The sequence below is a fragment of the Hyla sarda genome, chromosome 4 (genome assembly GCF_029499605.1).
Source record: "Hyla sarda isolate aHylSar1 chromosome 4, aHylSar1.hap1, whole genome shotgun sequence".
In the NCBI taxonomy this organism is placed as follows: domain Eukaryota; kingdom Metazoa; phylum Chordata; class Amphibia; order Anura; family Hylidae; genus Hyla; species Hyla sarda.
Window position 1 is genome coordinate 392,683,342 of NC_079192.1, and position 21,758 is coordinate 392,705,099.

General features: G+C 42.5%; 1 protein-coding gene across 12 annotated transcripts in view; it reads left to right on the forward strand.

Moving 5' to 3' along the window:
• The window catches only part of SGCD (sarcoglycan delta), a 607,498-nt gene that overhangs the window by 475,596 nt on the left and 110,144 nt on the right, over positions 1-21,758 (forward strand). The window lies entirely within an intron of this gene.

A 21,758-nucleotide genomic window follows, 5' to 3' on the forward strand; every position in this document is an offset into this window, starting at 1 on the left:
ACTCACAGACACTTCTGAAAATGACTTATCTTCCTTAAGAGCAAAAAGGTTGAGCATTCAAATCTACCATACTCGATCCTTCTTTCGACATCATCTGTTGGGACACATTCGGAGCACTCCTGTACACATAAGGTACTCGGCCAGTCCTGCTATAATTGGCGGGTGCGGACAAATTTGCTCTTTTGTAGATGGATCAACCCCACTAACCTGAATATGCAGATGGTTAGTGTGAATGATCCTGAGGAAAACTATGTATTCCTTATCCCAATCCATTCAGCCATTCTCGAGGCATAGCACAATCTTTAAATATACAAATGAAATCCTAAAGGGGTACTCCGCCCCTAGACATCTTATCCCCGATTCAAAGGATAGGGGATAAAATGCCTGATTGCGGGGGTCCCGCCACTGGGGACCCCCACGATCTCCCTGCTGCACGGGCATTCGTTTAGAGTGTTGGAGGTTCATGATGTCACAGCCACGCCCCCTCAATGCAAGTCTATGGGAGGGGGTGTGATGGCCGTAACACCCCCTCCCATAGACTTACATTGAGGGGGCATGGCCGTGACTTCATGAGCGGGGCTTGACCGTGACTTCACAAGCCTCTGCCCCGCATCGCCTGTCACCCCAGCCGGGGTGCAGCAGCCGAGATCGTGGGGGTCCCCAGTAGATAGGGGATAAGATGTCTAGGAACGGAGTACCCCTTTAACTTCAGTGAAGGCGAGTCTGAAGACTATCTGCACCTCTGACGCCATCCCTTGGCTCCCGTTCGCACTACCCTGCCTGTAAAGGAAAAGAAGATGAATATTAATAAGCAAAGCGGTGTGAACACGACCCAGGGGACAGTGTCAGAGGTGCAAAAAGTCTTCAGACCCGCCTCCAGTGCGTTTAAGAGTTCATTTGTATATTGCAAGACTGTTCTATATCTCAAGAACGGCTAAACGGATTGGGGTAAGGAATACATTGTTTCCCTCAGGATCACCCACACTAACCATCTGTAAATTCAGGTTTGGGGGTTGATCCATCTGTCAGTTCCCCTTTAAGAACACAATGGACCAGTCTTGTTTGCATGTGTTTTGGGGGACAAAATAGCATGGTTAGAAAAGCATGCTGCTTTTTCGGTGCGGCATTCCAGGTTGTTGGAGGTATTGCAGCATAGCCCCATTCACATCAATGGAACTGTGCTGTTATACCAAGTACAGCCTATGATGACGCGTACGTTTTCTGAAAGAAAGCAGCCATGTTTTTTCTGATCTGTTAAACTAACTGAAGTTCTGTTTTCCATTGCCCGAAAAGGCAATAAAAAGGCAATAATTGTAAATCCCTTTTTATACCATTCCTCCAGCCTAGGTGGAAGGCTGTTTTCCCACAAAACAGCGCCATAATTGTTGGCTATTATGGGCTATGATTGGTTATGACCCCATTCAGTAAATGCTGCAATACCAGACACAGCCAATGTACATTAGTGGCACTATTTCTGAAAACAAGCTGATTCTCTTTTTTAACCTCTTTTTATTCTTCATTGTATTGTCCTTATAATAGGACAGATGGCGTCCTTCAGGTGACACGTAGAACCCTCAATGAAGTTCATTCCGAGGCTGCTATTTACAGCATCCACTTAGGACCCCATCCACTATAGTCTCTTATGTTCTGGTTTCGTATTCATTGAATGAAGTTACAGTTTTACTATTGATTTCTTTGTAGTCTCCCCACCAGCACACACTGACAAGTACACAAACACGAACCTTGTCGGCAAAAGCTTTTAATCCAAATTCCACCACCTCTGGGATCACATCCTCTCTCCACCTGTCTAGACGGATAAAGAAGTGGTACGGAGCCTAATAGGAAATAATGACAGGTATTTTGTTAGCTATTATGACCTGTCAGACAATATACACCATCTGGGGATGGCAGACCTGCAGAACCTTATGTGAAAAATGCCATCTGTGCAGTATGGGGTTCGAGGTGTTGGCGACAGGGATGGGGGGGGGGCTAAAACAAATCTTTATTCAGCCATGCAGCCATTATTGTTTATGAAATATAGAATTAATAAGTTCCCGGGGTGCGAAATACAGTATAATTCTTGTTACTGCTTGGTGTGTGATATCCCATTTTTCAGTAAAGTGACAAGAACAGTGGAGCAATTACATACAATTATCTTACTTAAGAAGTGCCGTAGTGCCAGCGCTTGTCTCACCGCGCAAAGTTGGAACTTGTTAATTTTACCACGATGGTAAAATGTATAGGTTAAAAACATAGCTTTAAAACACATAAATGGGCTGAATTGTCCGAAAATGCTTGAAAATTGTGATTGTGTGGGAAATGCAATTATCTACAGTGGTCCCTCAGATTACAATATTAATAGGTTCCAGGACGACCATTGTATGTTGAAACCATTGTATGTTGAGACCATAAATCTGTGGAAACCTGGTAATTGGTTCTGAAGCCTCAAAATGTCATCCAAAAATAATAAAATGTAAGAATTAAACAAAAATAAGTAGATAACTAATATAGATTAAGCAAGTCCTTACATATAAAAGTAAGAAAGATCTGTTGGGAGCTGTAATCACTGTCTATGGAGAGGACAGGAGCTTCTTCAGGGTCCTATACAGTACACAATGTCCTAAAAAAGTAACATGGAGCCGCCCTCACCTGGTGTCCAAAGGAGCAGCTAACCCTGGTACAGGTAAAGAGTACAGAACATATAATACCTCCCTGTACTGTAGGGGGCGCTACCAGACACCAGTCAGTGCATACGCATCAGTAATACAGGGGTTTTACCAGTGAAATTCCCATTCTGATTGGTTGGTTCTTCCAGCCATTGACACGTTTCCCAGATCTGGACTGTCCATATTTCAAGTTAAAATGGTCTAGAAAAGAATATTGTATGTTGAAAATATTGTAACATGAGGCCATTGTAAGTTGAGGGACCACTGTACTAATACTTAGAGACATGTTGGACATTTTTACTATTCAGGTTCTGGGAACAAGGGTCCCTACAAATTATAGATCAAAGAGCATTGGCGTCTATCTCCAAATTATATTGCAGTGCTACTAATGTCTATGGGAGCACCCGTAACATTTAGCTTGGAAAACTTTAGAGATGTTAAGATTTCTGATAAAATGCCTGAAGGTGCCCATATGAGGAGTAGAGGGTGCAATGCTCTGCACCCCTAATAAAGGAATGTACAGACACTAGGGTTCAATGCTCTGCACCCCCCCTACACCTCATATAGGAATGTACAAACATTAGAGTCTGCATTGCTCCCTTGTGTCTGTGTACATTCCTACACATATGAGTATGAGGCTAATATGTATCAGGATATGAGCAGGGTATGATTATTAATTTTACGGGCTGGTGAGGGACAGGCCCTCTAGGGCAGGCTTCGAAGTCCGGAAAGGCCGTCATATGCACTACCTATGCAATGTAATAAGTCTTATAGCAGCACTGAGCAAGTACCATCCCCAGTCAGTGGGAGGAGGGGGTTGGGAGGAGACTGTGCATTGAATCATTGCAGCACGTGCCACCAGCCAGCAACCCAGCAGGTCGCAGGGTGAGCATGGGACTCGGGGTATGGAGGGTGGGTCTATACCAGTGCGGGATTTGGGAGTGACGCAGGCAAAGTTCCTGATTGCCTCCTGCCCTGTCCGCAACAGCCCCACTCACTCCTGCCCGCAACAGCCTCATTACCGCCTGTGCCCTCATTACCGCCTGTGCCCAAATGATTGGGCCCTGTGGGACTCAGATGCAGGGCTCTACGTCATACTGTTACTGTTAAGTCCTGTATACTGGGGCCAATATTACCAATAATACCAGTATGTAAGAAGGAAATGTACAGGGATCATATAGTGGTAGATATCAGCTCTACACAGGCTCTGCAGACCATATAATTGATTACCTATAGCTAAATCAGGTGACGTCCTTTCTCATTGGAGTCGTTCACTTTCCTTTTTTCTTCTCGATCCGGCCCAGACCATATTAATGATTTCTTCAAGCAACAAATCAGCTCCACAGAACCTGCCAGACAAACATTTTAGGCTCTGCACTATTTTAGCACCTAAACTGTCCCAAACAGTTATAATGCCCCCTGGTTTCCCACATAGTAGTGTGGGTAGATAAGTGGGTTGGGAAGGAGTAGGTAGATCCCCCATTAGGTAGTTAGGTCGCTTCAGTAGGTAGGCCAATTCCCTTCACATTGTTTCCCCTGTTACGCAGGTGCTCCAAGTATGTAGGTGCCACCTGTACGTAGGCCCCTGTGTAGATAATAGCCCCATGTAGATAGGTCCCCCTGTACATAGTTGGCCCCTAGAAGTAGTTGCCTATGTAGGTAAGTAGAAGCCCCATATAAATAGTAGTTACGCCTTGTAGGTAAATTCCTCTGTAAATGGAAGCCCTATGTGTGTAGTAGTAGCCCCCCTGTATAAAGTAGCAGCCCCCTTTTAGGTAGTAGAAGCCCCCCTTTAGGAAGTAATCTCCCCCCTTTAGGTAGTAGTACCCCCCCCCCCCCCATTAGGTAGTGGTAGTAGTCGGCTTCTAGGTAGTAGAAGCCCCCCTTTAGGTAGTAGTACCCCCCCCCCCCCATTAGGTAGTGGTAGTAGTCGGCTTCTAGGTAGTAGTAGCCCTCCTTTAGGTAGTAGTTCACAAAGCTCAAAAAGTTCACAAAATCTGAAAAAAAAGAAAGGCAAATGTTTTTCTTTACCATAGGCTGCATTCACTTACTATGGAAAGTCCTGTATCAATAGGACAAAGTGATCATATGATGTGTTCATCAGAAGTTAATAAGCAGAGCTCTTCTATAAACCACTTATGTATTCCCTTATTAAATAGCATAGAATGCAGCTTCTCATATTCAAATTATAGTGGTTCCCCTTAGAGAATATAGACATCCTAAGAATGACTTATGGGCTGGCTAAAAAGAGCCACAGGATGACCCCCCCCATGTACGTATGAAGTACAGTGATCCTTTATCCACTTCTGGCAATGAATGGAGTCACATCGAGGGAAATAAAAGGGTCCATAAATGCATGACACCCTGATGTATGTGGTTTTATAAACTGCATTAATGTACGGCACTATATCATTTATTGAAGAGGACTGCTTTTAAATCCATTATTAATACTGAAAGTGTAAATGTAAATTCTGGGGTTTTTGGCCATGATTAATGTGAATTATTTCTCCCATGCAAAGTTAATGTATATTTTAATGCACTGTATATTATAAATGAGAAAGGCATACATTATAATGCTTTGGTTAAACTGTCGGCAGAGAAGGGATCAGAGGGTTAAAGGAAGCTTTTACAGTATAGTGGGGAAGTAACATGAGATTTTCCAAGACAGTTGAGTGGTAACCAATATGGCCAACATTATATCTCCCACAAGGGCTGTGTCTATTATACTGTCTGCTAGTGATGCAGAAATACAAGAATAGCTGGACTAAGCTTATGGAAACCATAGGGCCAAAGGACTTTTATTGGCCAAAACAAGAGCCCTTAAAGGGGTACTCTGCCCCTAAACATCTTATCCCCTATCCAAAGGATAGGGGATAAGATGTCTGATCGCGGGGGTCCCGCCGCTGGGGTCTCGGCAGCAGCACCCCTCTGTCATTACTGCACAGAGCAAGCTCGCTCTGTGCATAATGATGGGCGATACAGGGGTCGGAGCATCGTGACATCACGGCTCCACCCCTCGTGATGTCACGACCCGCTCCCTTAATGCAAGTCTATGGGACGGGGCGTGATGGCCGCCACACCCCCTCCCATATACTTGTATTGAGGGGGTGGGCCGTGACATCATGAGGAGCTCCGACCCCTGTATTGCCCGTCATTACGTACAGAGCGAGTTTGCCGAGATCCCATCTAAGGTCCCCAGCGGCGATCATACTTCTTATCCCCTATCCTTTGGATAGGGGGATAAGATGTCTAGGGGCGGAGTACCCCTTTAAACGGGTACTCCAGTGGAAAGCAATTTTTTTAAATCAACCAGTGCCAGAAAGTTACCGTAAACAGATTTGTAAATTACTTTTATTTAAAAATCTTAATCCTTCCAGTACTTATCAGCTGCTGTATGCTCCACAGCATGTTCTTTTCTTTTTAAATTTATGTTCTTTCTGACCACAGTGCTCTCTACTGACACCTCTGTCCATGTCAGGAACTGTTCAGAGCAGGAGAGGTTTGCTATGGTTTTTTTTCTCCTGCTCTGGAAAATTCCTGACATGGACAAAGGTGGCAGAGAGCACTGTGGTCAGACAGAAAATAAATTCAAAAAGAAAAGAACTTCCTCTGTAGTATACAGCAGCTGAAAAGTACTGGGAGGATTACGATTTTTAAATAGAAGTAATTTACAAATCTGTTTAGCTTTCTGGCACCAGTTGATTAAAAAAAATGTTTTCCAGTGGAGTACCCCTTTAAATAGAGGAGCTCTCGGGATCAGTCAACATGATCAGGTGTCACATGGTCTCCCATTGGTGGCAAGGGAAAAGTGAGGGTGCCAGTAGCTGACCCTGCTTATCCTTGTGGCATCCCTGTCAGTGTTCTGGGGTTTATGGTTTTTAGGTTGGGTAGTTTTTAATGGGTGTGTCCTGTGGTATTTTGTACATATAGTGTGATTTTCAATAAAGCTTTTTTGAAGAGGAATTGTCAGTATTGTAGGTTATTCTATTGTAGTGTCAGACAACATAGGAATTGTAGGTTATCATATTTTCTATCCTCAACAGAAATTGACGCCACCTAACACAGCTAAAGTTAAGAAAAACTATGCTTTTTTGTGTTTCTTTCAGGTGTTAAACTATTTTGGATGTGAAAAGATCCTTTGTAAAATGAGGGCTGTTAAAGTGTACCTGTCACAAGATAATAAAAAAAAAAAAGATCCAGGCTTAATCTTTAGCTGGTACAGATCCTATCCCTTAAATCCTGGTTTTCTTCCCTTTATGGCCCCTAATCTGTCTATTTTGCTCACACTGCATGCAGTTTACTGAGGAGGAGGGGGTGTTTCAATGCTTGCCCTCACATCTCATACGGAACTTCCTCCCTCACTAACAACTGGCTGCTCTGTGCACTAAGGCTTTATGACACGCACCCCGGCTCACAGGGCAGGCTGATTGACAAGCCAGGAGCATGCACAGAGCCCTGTTTGTCCCACCCACACTTCCTGTATTTTGTCTTGGCACAGCTGCCAGCCAAGACACAAAGGCAATAGCTACAGGCACCCCTAGTGGTAAGAAGTATAAAGCAGATTTTCACCCGAAAATATACACATTTTTATGCCAATGTATATTACAAATATACATATAATGCTATTATCTATATTGTATAAAAAGTGTTTACAAATTTCAGTGTCCATTTAAGGGGGTACTCCCGTGGAAAACTTTTTTTTTTTAAATCCAGATAGTTAAACAGATTTGTAAATCACTTCTATTAAAAAATCTTAATCCTTCCAGTACTTTTTAGGGGCTGTATACTAAAGAGAAATCCAAAAAAGAAATGAATTTCCTCTGATGTCATGACCACAGTGCTCTCTGCTGACCTCTGCTGTCCATTTTAGGAACTGTCCAGAGCAGCATATGTTTGCTATGGGGATTTTCTCCTGTTCTGGACAGTTCCTAAAAATGGACAGCAGAGGTCAGCAGAGAGCACTGTGGTCATGACATCAGAGGAAATGCATTTCTTTTTTGGATTTCTCTTTAGTATACAGCCCCTAAAAAGTACTGGAAGGATTAAGATTTTTTAATAGAAGTAATTTACAAATCTGTTTAACTTTCTGCCACCAATTGATAAAAAAAAAAAAAAGTTTTACACGGAAGTACCCCTTTAACTAATTCCTTTATAGGCTATACTTATTTTAATTGTTTTTCTTTTTATTCTTGTTTGCACCACCATTAAACTGTCTTTATTGTGCACAATGAGCAGTCACAGTATGGCTTTCATTTCCTGTACTGCTTTGGTGAATTGAAAGCTGTCATTGGTTACTATTATGGACATTTATCAACGGGTTTAGTCAGGTTTTCTTTACTATAATTGTCGCAAAATTGTCGCAACTGCGACTACGCGATTTTTCGTGCGACATTTTGACTGGAAAGCGAGAAAAGCAAGTTTTCCAAAAATTAACTATGTAGTAATAATTTTAAAATGGACTACGGGTAGTCAGGTATTTATTAAAGGGGTACTCCGGTGAAAACCTTTTTTCTTTTAAATCAACTGGTGCCAGAAAGTTAAACATATTTGTAAATTACTTCTATTAAAAAATCTTAATCCTTCCAGTACTTATTAGCTGCTGAATGCTACAGAGGAAATTCCTTTCTTTTTGGAACACTGATGACATCACGAGCACAGTGCTGTCTGCTGACATCTCTGTCCATTTTAGCAACCATGCATAGCAGATGTATGCTAAGGGCAGCATGGTGGCTCAGTGCTTAGCATTGCAGCGTTGGGGCCTTGGGTTCAAATCCCACAAAGGACAACAATAGATAAAGAGTTATTATTATTATAATGACGTCAGCAAAGAGCACTGTGTTCGTGATGTCATCAGAGAGAATTCCAAAAAGAAAAGAATTTCCTCTGTAGTATTCTGCAGCTAATAAGTACAGGAAGGATTAAGATTTTTTAATGGAAGTAATTTACAAATCTGTTTAACTTTCTGGCACCAGTTGATTTAAAAGAAAAAAGGTTTTCACCGGAGTACCCCTTTAACTGCGCAAAAAAAAGTCTCAACAGGGTTAAAAATTGACTAAATTTACTCCAGCTCAAACATGGAGCAGAAAAAGCTACTACCAAAGTAAAAAAGGAAAAATTGCTTACGTGAAAGAAAATTATCAACAGGCTGAAACCAGTTGATAAATAAGTCGCACATAAGCAAAAAAAAAAAAGTAAGGAAAAAATTACTAAAAAAAAAGAATACATAAGCAAACATTGATAAATGTCCCTCTATAAGTTTTTCTTTTAGACAATTTCGACCGAAAAAATGACACTTTTGGTTTGATATTTTGCCGCATTGCACATCTCAGACTGTGTGACCTAAAGATTATAATTTCATTATCTGTTGTATTTTTCTTGTCAAACTTTTGCTAAGAAATATTTTTTATATTTTTATTTTTCTAAGTACGTTTGATATCTGATTGAAAGAGATGATCGCGTTTCTTCTAGTAGTGCGGACGTTATTCTCTAAGAGTGCTGTTCTATTTCAGACAATGGTTGGTTGTCTCGGTATTCTTAATATGTTGTGTGCACAAAAATAGTTGCATCTCATATGACGGCCCACACACATTCCTTTTGGGGCTCGACGCTGAATGCTGCCCATCCCTATGTCCTTTTGGGAGTCTAATTACATCTTCACTACTGATAATCCATTTGCCAACAGCATACAGTGGTACGGTCGCTTCATTGACGACCTCCTCCTCATTTGGAAGGGGGACGCCGCGACCGTACCACTGTTTGCTGCATATCTGAATGATAATCCATATAATCTTAAATTTACATACCAGTTTGATTCACAGACCATGGCATTTTTGGATTTAACCTTCACCACCAACTCATCAAGTCAAATTTCCACCTCAACTCACCGCAAGCTCATCTCCGGTAACACTGTCCTCAGAGCTGACAGCAATCATCCATTACACACCACCAGATCCATACCAGTAGGGGAGTTCACTAGACTCAAGAGAAATTGCTCCGATATGACCACATACAAATCTCAGGCCGAGGATTTAAAGAATAGGTTGTCTAATAGGGGTTATTCCCATCATACCTTAAATAGGGCTGAAGGTATTGTAGCCAACAAGGATAGAAGTGCTCTTGTTAATCCACAACACGCACCAACAAAACAAAATAAAAAACCCATTGTGGCACTCACTTATTCACCCTATTTCAATAACATCAAACAAATTATTAATAGACACCTTCACTTCCTCAGGAGGGATGAAACGCTATCATCCCTTCTGAGTGAGGGATGCCAAGTAGTGTCCAAAAGAGCCCCCACACTTGGTGATCAGCTATCGCCAAGTGTGGTGGTGAGTGAAAGATCCAGTCACTCACACTGGTTAGCTCAAAAGGGTTTTTTCAAGTGCGGACAGAGAATATGCCGCACTTGTAATTATGCAAAACCCACAAAAACTTTCACCTCTGCCGACGGCACAAGGACTTTTTCCATAAAGTCATATATTAATTGTAATTATACCAATGTGGTGTACATCATAGAATGCTCACTCTGTCAACTTAAGTATGTGGGTTACACAACCAGAAAGTTAAAAACCAGAGCGTTAGAGCATTTGAATGACAGTACCACTACATCGAGCAGACACAGATCAGCTGCATCTGCTCACTTTCAAACTGTGCATCATGGTAATACGAGTGGCTTTACCATCTATGCTATTGAACTTGTTAAATCTAACATTAGAGGAGGATGTATCAGGAAAAAATTAGCTGACAGAGAAGCTTTCTGGCAGTTCACTTTAGGAACACGCAGTCCCACAGGGTTAAATATCCGACGGGAACTGTTGTTTCATTATTAATTTCCCATATTTTGTCCTGTTAGTCCTGTTACCCTTTGTTAGTTTTTAGCCTTTTTGGTATGTGGTATTATACATTTTATTTATGTATTTTGATACACTTTTATATATATACTTCTTTTGTATTTTGTATCCTGCATGTGCATTTTACCTGTATACCTCGATCCCTGTCTATCAGTGTGATGTCAGGTACATGGGCGTTGTTTCACCTTGCCCCACCCTTTGAATTGGGTATATAATGGCTCACCTGTGCTCACACTGATGTCACCGAGGAAGAGCGTTCGCGCTTGAAACATGTCTGACTAGTGTGCTTTTAATGCTTGCTCCTCACACAATAAAGCTGCCTTCACTGCAGTGCTGGACTCCTTCTTCATTTCTACCATCCCTAATGAAGCATTTTTTTGTAGATTGTGCAGAACAAAGTTTTTTGTTTTCTTCTATTAAACAAGAACAGAAGGCAGGGTCAGACAGTATATTAGAGAGCCAAGCTATTTATAGGAATATTTGTCTTCCAAAGAAACTTTATAAATACACGACATTAGTTATTTTGCACCGATCATGAGTTAAATACATATCATTTTATTAAATATAATAAATATAATCTCTCCGAGCTGCGTTCATAGTTGATTGTCTTTGGACATAATAAGCAAAATTGTTGCTAAATACATCCCTTTCAACTTAGGCTGGGTATACATATATATATATATATATATATATATATGTTGTACAAAAACTGACCACAACTGATGACAAATCTAAGGCGGTACCTCCGAGGCAGAATCTCAAAATCAACTGCCGACGTATCTTTGTTGGGATCGGCCCCATTCAAGTAAATGGTGGATGAAAGGAATGGCTTCAAGAGGAACGCCGGCTCCACATGGCACAGGATACAGACAGGAAGAGACTAAGTAAAATCAGGGGTAGTTTATCTCACATGATACAACGCGTTTCACTAACGCCGGCTCCACATGGCGCAGGATACAGACAGGAAGAGACGAAGTAAAATCAGGGGTAGTTTATGTCCCAAGATGCAATGCGTTTCGTGCAGACGAAGTAAAATCAGGGGTAGTTTATTTCCCAAGATGCAACGCGTTTCGCGCAGCGAAATGCGTTGCATCTTGGGAAATAAACTACCCCTGATTTTACTTTGTCTCTCCCTGTCTGTATCCTGCGCCATGTGGAGCCGGCGTCAGTGAAACGCGTTGTATCATGTGAAATAAACTACCCCTGATTTTACTTTGTCTCTTCCTGTCTGTATCCTGCGCCATGTGGAGCCGGCGTCAGTGAAACGCGTTGTATCATGTGAAATAAACTACCCCTGATTTTACTTTGTCTCTTCCTGTCTGTATCTTGCGCCATGTGGAGCCGGCGTCAGTGAAACGCGTTGTATCATGTGAAATAAACAACCCCTGATTTTACGTTGTCTCTTCCTGTCTGTATCCTGCGCCATGTGGAGCCGGCATCAGTGAAACGCGTTGTATCATGTGAAATAAACTACCCCTGATTTTACTTTGTCTCTTCCTGTCTGTATCTTGCGCCATGTGGAGCCGGCGTCAGTGAAACGCGTTGTATCATGTGAAATAAACAACCCCTGATTTTACGTTGTCTCTTCCTGTCTGTATCCTGCGCCATGTGGAGCCGGCATTCCTCTTGAAGCCATTCCTTTCATCTGCCATTGTCTAGCCGGAGGGCTGCGGATGACCCATCATCTCATGCGCTTCCCATTGTTGTGTATGTTGCTACACAACTTTCTCTGGTAAGCGGCTTGTTAGCCTTTGCATTTTATCTGAGTATCTCTCTTTTATTACACCACGGAGCGCTCTTTTCCTCTTTTTACAGACCATTCAAGTAAATGACCCGAATGTAGTCACCTAGTGACTACATTCGGGTGATTTTCTGAGCATACTTGGCTAGTACTGAAACATTCAGCAATGCTACATTTTTCAGCAAAAACGCAATATACTAGGAAACTCACCTGAACATAGCCACTGGATGGCTACGTTCGTGTCATTGAATTTAATGGGGCAAGAAGACGTCAGACAATTTTGAGAATACGTTGAAGGATGCATGCCAGGGAGATGTATTTTCAATCAACAAGTAATTTTAAGCCGGTATAGTCGGTCAGATCAGCCAGTCGGGGCATGATTACACTAGAAAATAATCAGCTGAATGCAAATGGGACTTAAAGAGGTACTCCGGAAGATAAAAATGTTTTCAAATCAACTGGTGACAGAAAGTTATACAGATTTGCAAATCACAGCTAGTACTTATCAGATGCTGTATGTCAGAGAGGAAGTTGTGTAGTTTTGTCCCTGCTCCCTGCTGCCACGTCTGTCTGTGGCAGGAACTGTCCAGAGCATGAGCAAATACCCATAGCAAACCTCTCCTGTCTGTACAGTTCCTGACGTGAACAGAGGTGGCAGCAGGGAGCACCATGTCTAACTGGAAAGAACTACACAACTTCCTCTGGAACATTCAGCAGCTGATAAATACTAGAAGGCTTGAGTTTTTTTAATAGAAATAATCTGCTAATTTGTATAACTTGTCATCAGTAATACAAAGAAACTCAGTGTAGGCAGTAAGCCATTAAAGGGGTACTCCGCTGCTCAGCGTTTGGAACAAACTGTTCCGAACGCTGGAACCAGAAGCTCGTGGAACCAGAAGCCCGCCCCCTCATTATGTCATACCCCGCCCCCTCAATGCAAGTCTGAGAGGGGGCGTGACGACAATGCAAGTCTGAGAGGGGGCGAGACTTGCATTGAGGGGGCGGGGACGTGACATCACAAGGGAGCGGGGCTATGACGTCACCAGCTCCTGGCTCCAGCGTTCGGAACAGTTTGTTCCAAACGCTGAGCTGTGGAGTACCCCTTTAATAAATGCCTGGAGATTTCAGTTCTATTGCCTACAAACTTGTCAATGCAGCTCTGCACTACAATACAACCTGTATCTTAAAATAAAATAAGTTCACAACAAAGTAATATACTGTATTTAGAAAGTTCTTTTATATCGTTTTTACATAGATTAGTTCTGTACGTCAAAGTTTGTTCAAAACTGGACAACCACTTTAAGGGGGACTAAGTCATCACTAAATACTAATTTAATACTTAAAAAAAATGGTAGCCAAGGTTATAAATACCTTAAAGTAGACCGAGAATGTACAACCTGGTCCTTGGTTGTCCCATGGGTGTTTGACCCATGGGTGTTTGAGGTTCTGCTTCTCTCTTTGCAGGTGCCACCATGGACAGGAGGAGATGGCTAACTTCATGCTGCTATTTCCTCCCATAAAATGATGGGCTAAATGACTCCTCTATCTTTGGGATGAACACGTCTGGTGGCGTAGTTTAGCCCATAATGGGTACAAACGATTCTGGACAGTGTTTTTCCACCAATATGTAGAGGCCTCATGAACTCCGGTCACCCCCTGCTCTTCTGCTATCTTTTTCCTGGAAAGAATCCAGAGTACATTGAGAAACCTAAGTATGAGGAGATCATAGGGTCAATACAGATATTGGCTTATTAAGTACGGCCTCATGGCACCGGTGCCGCAGTCTCGCAGATCTTCTAGGCTTCTTTGCCGCTTCATTTTTTTGTGTGCATTTTACATTTAAATTGTGCTTTTTTTTTTTCAGTGTTGTTATATATTTTTTATGTCCCCTCGGGGTGTAGCAAGTCCAGTTTACTTTCTTACAAACACTTATGCAAATCACGATTCTGTCTAACAGCAAGAGATCTTTTCATTTAGTGTCAATGTTTTGGTTGGTAACCAGGAGCGGCATCAGGCACGTCAGCCTTCCAGGTAGACATTAGGAATACATTTTGAAGTACTAGCTTAATGTGCATGAGCAGTGATGGTAAAACCAAACAAGCCTCGTCCCCACATTAATATAAAATGTCACAAAAATAAAGGCACTTGATAAAAATTGTCACCCTTTCCAGCGATCCGCCATAGTCTAGACATCAATAGCAACACTGTAATCATCATACGCAATCTCTACGCTACGCTGCACTTAATGCACTTATTTTGATGCTTGCTTTACTATTTCCAAAGTGTTAAGTGTTTAGAGATTGGTCCTGGGTAAATGAAAAATAATATGCTAAGCATGTACTATGTTACGGTTGTATAGAATACAGCTCTCCGCTTTGTTCATTCTCTTACCCTGTTATTTCCTTGTTGAATGGGATGTATTAAGGTGAGCAACCAAAATTCTAAAAGCTTTTCCACCTTGTAAAGTGGAGCTATACATCTCATAATGATCTCTAGTTATAGACTGGGCACATCCATAATATAGGGGGGTTGTATTCTTAAAGCGTACCTGTCATATCACAGAAAAAGTAGTAGGTACTTGGCTTCAGAGGAACCCGGCTCACGGCGCTGATCGACCAGACAGGAAGATATGCTTAAAAGAGGATTTATTGACCAGAATGCAACGCGTTTCGCTGCACATGTGCAGCGAAACGCGTTACATTCTGGTCAATAAATCCTCTTTTAAGCATATCTTCCTGTCTGGTCGATCAGCGCCGTGAGCCGGGTTCCTCTGAAGCCAAGTACCTACTACCACTTACACTCCGGAAGGCAGCAGACGACCTTCTTCTACATACCTATCCCATTGTTGTGTATGTGCTTACACAACCACCCAGGGTGAGCAGTTCTAATATATATATATATTTAGCCCCCTGGGTCCAACAATATTATTCTATGGAGCGCTTACTTCCTTGTCTCTATCTCACAGAAAAAATTATGCTTATATTTGTTAGGTCATGCCCATGCTTTACATGCATGTCCTTTTTTTTGTCTAGCTTCTGTATTTGGCCGACAAAACCCTCTGTTTTGCTGCTCATTCACTCTGACATCCCCTGCTCAGGAAGGGGCGTGTCCGAGGCAAGCACTGAACCCGCCCTCACTCCTCCTCTGAGGAGTTAAAACGTGCCCTTTACACATGGGTCAGTTCATTTGCCCTTGCCTTTTAAAGGGAACCTTTTTCATGCCCAAAACAGGGGCAACATGAAACAGTGAGGGAGCAGGGTCACAAAACACTGATTTACTCTATTACACAACAGTGAGATTGTAGTTTGAAAAAGCTGCTGGGTCCCAGCTAAGTAGTCATGAGGGGCGATCACCGCAGCTGCTTCCTTCTCCTCCGCCCTTGAGTGACCCTGTTCTACTTATAAACAGATAGGGAGACACATGGCACTCGAGGTTTTCGGGATGTGGGGCAGCCATGACTGGTAGGGTCCCAACGGCTTTTTCCAATACTCTACTAACCTTTTGGCTTGTTGAGAAGTTCTGTCTCCTTTTTTACATGCTTTGCTACCCGATAAGATAATTGTTTATACACTCAGTTATCACCCTCCATCCTCCCATCTACATGTATTCCATTCAGCCAAAAGAGCTTGTTCATTTCTCTGGTGGATTGGAGTTGAGTGGCTGCCTGACAGTCCTTTGTGGCCAATCTACATGCCCATCTAGCAATGATGCGCCAATGGCTTTTGGCAGCTTCTTATTAACAGTAGATTGCATAGAGAACTTAATAAAAATGCCAAAATCCCCCATCTTTAATCTTCTATGTGAAATGTTTTATTAAAGGCATCTATACTTCGTGTAGGCACAGAAGGAAGAAGATTTGAGTTCATATCTATTATTCATAAGGTAGCTGAAACATCCATAAGGTTCTTTATACATGTACATAGTCTATGAATCAAATTTGTCATAAAGTGGACAAATATAGGTGTCTCCAATATCAGTGGTGATAAAGCGTATATATATATATATATATATATATATATATATATATATATATATATATATATATAAATATATATAAAAGTGAGAGTGCCCAGAATGTCTTCTTAAAGAGTACTTGCCCCATTAAAAATGCCATCTAATCTACCCGCATCATGGTGTAGAGAAAGATGAGCTGAGCAAATCGATAAATAGTTTTGTTGGAAAGATTAATTATTAGGCTAGGTTCACATGAAGATTTGGCAAGCCAAAGCATGGATCCGTTGGAGAAATATCAAAATAGGGTGTCAAAATATCCATGGCCTTACTCATTTCAATGACCCAAATATTGTCAACTTGTGACAAACTTTAGGTAATTTTCAAAGCATACGCTTGTTTGGGCTCAGACTTAAAGGGGTACTCCACCCACAGACATCTTATCCCCTATCCAAAAGATAGGGGATAGGATGGCTGATCACGGGGGTCCTGCTGCTGGGAACCTTCCGTGATCTTGGTGCAGCACCCGTGCCACACCGGCATTCTAAATAGTATGACATGCTGTTACGTCTCCGGCTGTCTAAACCTAGCGTTCTAAACATATATTTATAATGCCAGGTGCAGCACGGGTGCAGCACAGACATAGCAGGGGGTCCCTGTTGCAGATAGGGAATGCCTCTTTAAAAACAGAGTAGACCTTGCTTTGCAGTGTGTGCCCAAACTCATATAAAATGACCCGAACAAAAGACACTAGCTGACCACATTCAGGTCATTAAAATGAATTGTTCCTATGCCAGTCCAAGCACAGATACATCAACACCTCATTGTGACATTTTTCCAATGTGTCCGTGCATTGGCTGGCCAAATCATGATGTGAACCCAGCCTAAATTTTAATTTCTTTATCTAAATCTCTTTTCTTTCTAACCATATTGTAAGGGTCATGGCAGGTGGTGGATCCTCTTGGCCTGTGTGGATGATGACATGAGCCGTGCCATTAAGCAGAGTCTAAGGTGCCGCTGGTTTTCATCAAAGCCCGCCGCAAAGCGGGATGGTCATGCTGTGGCAGGTGGCACCCAGATCGCTACCCCTGGCACGACTCATCCACACAGGTAGCTGGGATGAAGCGTGGTACAGAAGGATAACACAAGACGTGGTCAGGATAGCTGTAGGTCAGGGCAGGCAGCACAGTAGCAGGGTCAGGTCACGGAACAAAGATCAGGTACACAGATAGACAGAATCACAGGAACACAGTAGCTTTCTCTCAGGCACTAGGGCAACACAGATCCGGCACAGGGCAGGGGGAGGTGCAGATACTTATAGAGAGGTTGCAGGTGATGACAGTAATTAGGGCGTGCTGACCCTTTAAATCACAGAGCTCCGGCGTGCGCCCCCTAGGAGGCGGGGGCATGTGCGCCGGGACTGAGAACACAGAAGACCTGGGAGGTGAGTGACCGGCTGGGACTCGCATGCGGGCGGGTCCCGCGATGCGAATCCCAGCCCCACCGGCAGCAGGGACATGAGAGGAGATCGCTCACAGCCAGCGAGTCTGGCCAGAGCGCTGACGTTACACATATTAGTCTAGTGGGCGGTCCTAATTAATGTCTTACAGCTATCAGTGTATGTAAACTCATACAGGGAAGGATGGCAATCACTAATAAGACCACCCACTAGACTCCTAGGTCCAGAACGGAGTCTAGGGGGCGGTCCTACTTGTTAAATGACAGCTTTCCCTGCATGAGCATGCATACACATATAGCTGTCAATCTTTAGTAGGACCACAGACTGTTTTTTGTTTCCCACAATTCTATGTATCAATCTGCTCAGCTTTTCCCGCTCTATAACATGGCGTTGGCAGCTCACACATATTGTTCAACATGACAGAGTCTTGTTAGTTTAAAAACCAGTGAACTATTATGGGGCTCTTAGATAGAGGGGCCCAGTCCCGGTCGATGCCATTCTCTTTACGTTTGAATGGTGAGAACCAGTGTAGGAATCCTTTTCCTGAGGAATTGCATTGGTAGCATACAGGGGGATACTGGACCACAAAGGGCACAGAGGGGGAAACCATTTTCATCTTCTAGCAGACTAACACCTCTACTTCTTTTTGAAGCACTATGGAGTCAAGGAAATATTACAACCTCCAGTAATGCTGATTATTCAGAATCACTAAATAGGATGGATGACTCTCTGCAACCAGGACATATTGAGATTCCAGCTTATAAATGGGTAATGACATTTTTGCTACGTGTGGGTAGTCTGCTCACTGGAGGGTGGACGAGTGAATTGTAAGGATCACTAGAGATGTAAATGATACATCGGTGCCAGCTCCAGCACGGTGACTGATCCGTCTCTCCAGTTTGTCACATATCGCTGTCAGCTACATCTGCAGAAGACCCTCGTGTGAGGAACAAGTCAGGAGAACCGCGGAATAATCTGAAAATTAAATACTATTAAGTCTTTCAGCTCCGGTTATTGGAAAAGCATCTGAAAATATTATACTTCATGTAAAATAACATAAGATTTATGGCTACATTGTACTAAACAGATGGAAATCCACTACATGTGTTCTATGGCCATACAAACTCTATGGTCTTATGTGAGCACCGTAACTGGTCCCTGTATACTAGTTCTATATACCGGTCCATGTATACTACTCTAAACCCTGTATACTGGCCCATGTATAATAGTTCTATATATTGGTCCCTGTATACTAGTTATACTGGTCTATGTATACTATTCCTAGCCATGCATACTTGTCCCTGAATACTAGACCTAACCATGGATACTGAAATATTAGGCCCTGTATACTATTCCTAGCCTTGTACAGTAGTCCTAGCCCTGTATATTGGTCCATGCATGTATACTAGTCCTAACCCTGTATACTAAAATACTGGTCCCTGTATACTAGCCCTAGCCCTGTATACCGATATACCAGTCCACATATGCTAGTTCTAGGCCTATATACTGGTTTATGTATACTAGTAATTATGTATACTAATGTTGTAGCCATGGGGGTGCTAGGAAAATACCTTAGCAGGACGCCAGGGCACCGTTATCCTATACACAGTCCGAGGTTGGAGACAGCTTCTCCTGGGCCAAACACGGGGATTAAAAGAACACACCGACATCAGGTTACAGATAACTGTCTTTACTGAACAGCGTGCAGATGGTATTACACGGACAGTCTGGTGCAGAGGGAGAGGATGCAGCGTAACCTCTTGGGAGCCCTGTTGCCTTGCTGAGACTTTTGGTGCTTTCACCCAATAAATTGATACTGACTAGGGTTAGCTAGGGTTCTGTCAAGGTCCTGTAGCTTTCTCCGCCAGGGCATGAACTTCCACTGTGCGGGTGATCCTTGCAGAATAACCGGATGAGATAAATTTGTTCTGGGCCTTCCCTTGAGGCTTCTCTACACACCTCACACCTTTACCACACTTATGCTCAGGAACAACTGGAGATGAACTCGGGCAACTCCTCCCCCACTACACTACATGGGCAAGAATTTAGGGGTTCCCATTGGTAGGCAGAGTCACATGGGTTTACACTGCTCTCTGCTTAAAGGTACAATAACACATGTAAATAATAGATATAGAAATAACAGAACAGGATAATTATAAAAATGTATCAACTCTTGGCAAAGTGTGGGGACATAATAAACACAATAAGAAGTCCCTTAGTGGGCCCAACACCTATGCCGCAGGTCTGCCTGAGGAAGTCTGAAGCCACAGGCCAGCCTTTGGTGCTGGGACACAACACTTGTCCTAGGCCTATATACTGGTCCTTGTATACTAGGCCTAGGCCTATATACTGGTCCTTGTATACTAGGCCAAGGCCTATATACTGGTCCTCGTATACTAGTCCTAGCTCTGTTTACTTGTATATTAGTGTACGTATCACAGCCATGTATACTGCTCCATGTATACTACTCTAGTGGTGCCTGAATACAAGTTCTAGACCTGTTTATTGGTCTACTGGTCTCTGCATACTAGTCCTAGACTTGTGTAATGATTTAATAGTCCCTGTCTAATACTCCTAGCCCTGAGGACTGGTTGCTTCTATAGCAGTCTTTTTCTGTATACTGGCCCCTGCATACTGGTGTACTGAAATCTATATACTAGTTCCAGCCTTGCATACTGGTCTTATACTTATTCAAGTCCTGTATACTGGCCAAGACAGAGCATTAGGTGTGCTCCACATGATACCCAACACCTAAAGCTTTCCTTAGCTATGCTTTTTGTTAGATACGTACAACCATGCTAATAAAACTTAGGGTGGGTTCACACCACGTTTTTTTCAAGTACGGTTCCCGTATATGTTTTCATTATAGAAAACGTATGGAACCATATTTAAAACTATATACCTAGACAAACAATTGAAAATTATGCATCCGGTTGTGTACGGTTTGCTTGCAATACGTTTTTTTCCTGTACTCAAAACCGTGGTTGACCGCATACGTTTTTTTAACATGGATGTCAAATGGAAACACACATGTATAAAGTTTAATTCGGAAAACCGTATACGGTTTTTACTTTGCACATGCGCATTTTTTAAAATTAAAAACGGACGGAACCGTATGCACTTTTAAAAACAGTATACGGTTTAAAAACGCATATGGTTTACCTTTTCCCATACGTTTCCATACGGTTCCATCTGTTTTTTGTTTTTTTGTTTTTTTTTGCCATATGGTTTTCTTTAGAATAACTGATTGAAAACAGTATGGCAAAAACGTGGTGTGAACCCAGCCTTATAGAAACGTATGGTAAAATTATGACCATGGAGAAATGCATTGGCCACTACCACATTTTAGATATGAAGAGCAAAATACGACCCATACATCAGGCGCTGTTCCAATTTCCAAGGTAAAATAAACGTAGACAACGCAATATGGCGGTTAAAGTGCCAGCAGGCACTATATTTATTAGAGTAAGAACCAATGACGCGTTTCGTGGCATCTGAGGAAGGAGGGTTCTACCTCCGAAACGCATCATTGGTTCTTACTCTAATAAATATAGTGCCTGCTGGCACTTTAACTGCCATATTGGTTTGGCTACGTTTATTTTACCTTGGAAACTGGAACAGCGCCGGATGTATGGGTCGTATTTTGCTCTTCATATCTACTTCACTGAACAGTATTGGGTTCCCCAGCCCTGTGACCCAATAGGCTTCGCAGTTCATTCCAATCAAGCTTCTGACTGTACCCCTATCTAGGGGTGATAAGCGCAATTTATCCACCACAAGGTGAGCGGCCAACCGTAAGGCTGGTGCCCTGCCCTAACCCTCATTAAATGTCTCCACAAATGCCCAGCATAAACCAAGCCTTAAAATGAGAATAACAGGACTTCCAGAAAGAAGAAAGATGATCTTTATGTATAGATATTTGTTTTTATTTCCAACCTGTAAAAATGATTGTACTGAAGCGACTGAAGCCGATAAGGTATCTCATCTCCTCTCTTGTCAGCTTCTCGGTAACAATACCTTTCTTTGAAGACCACTTGCGCCTTGATGTTACCTACAATCCCATCTTATCATTCTTATAAATAATTCTG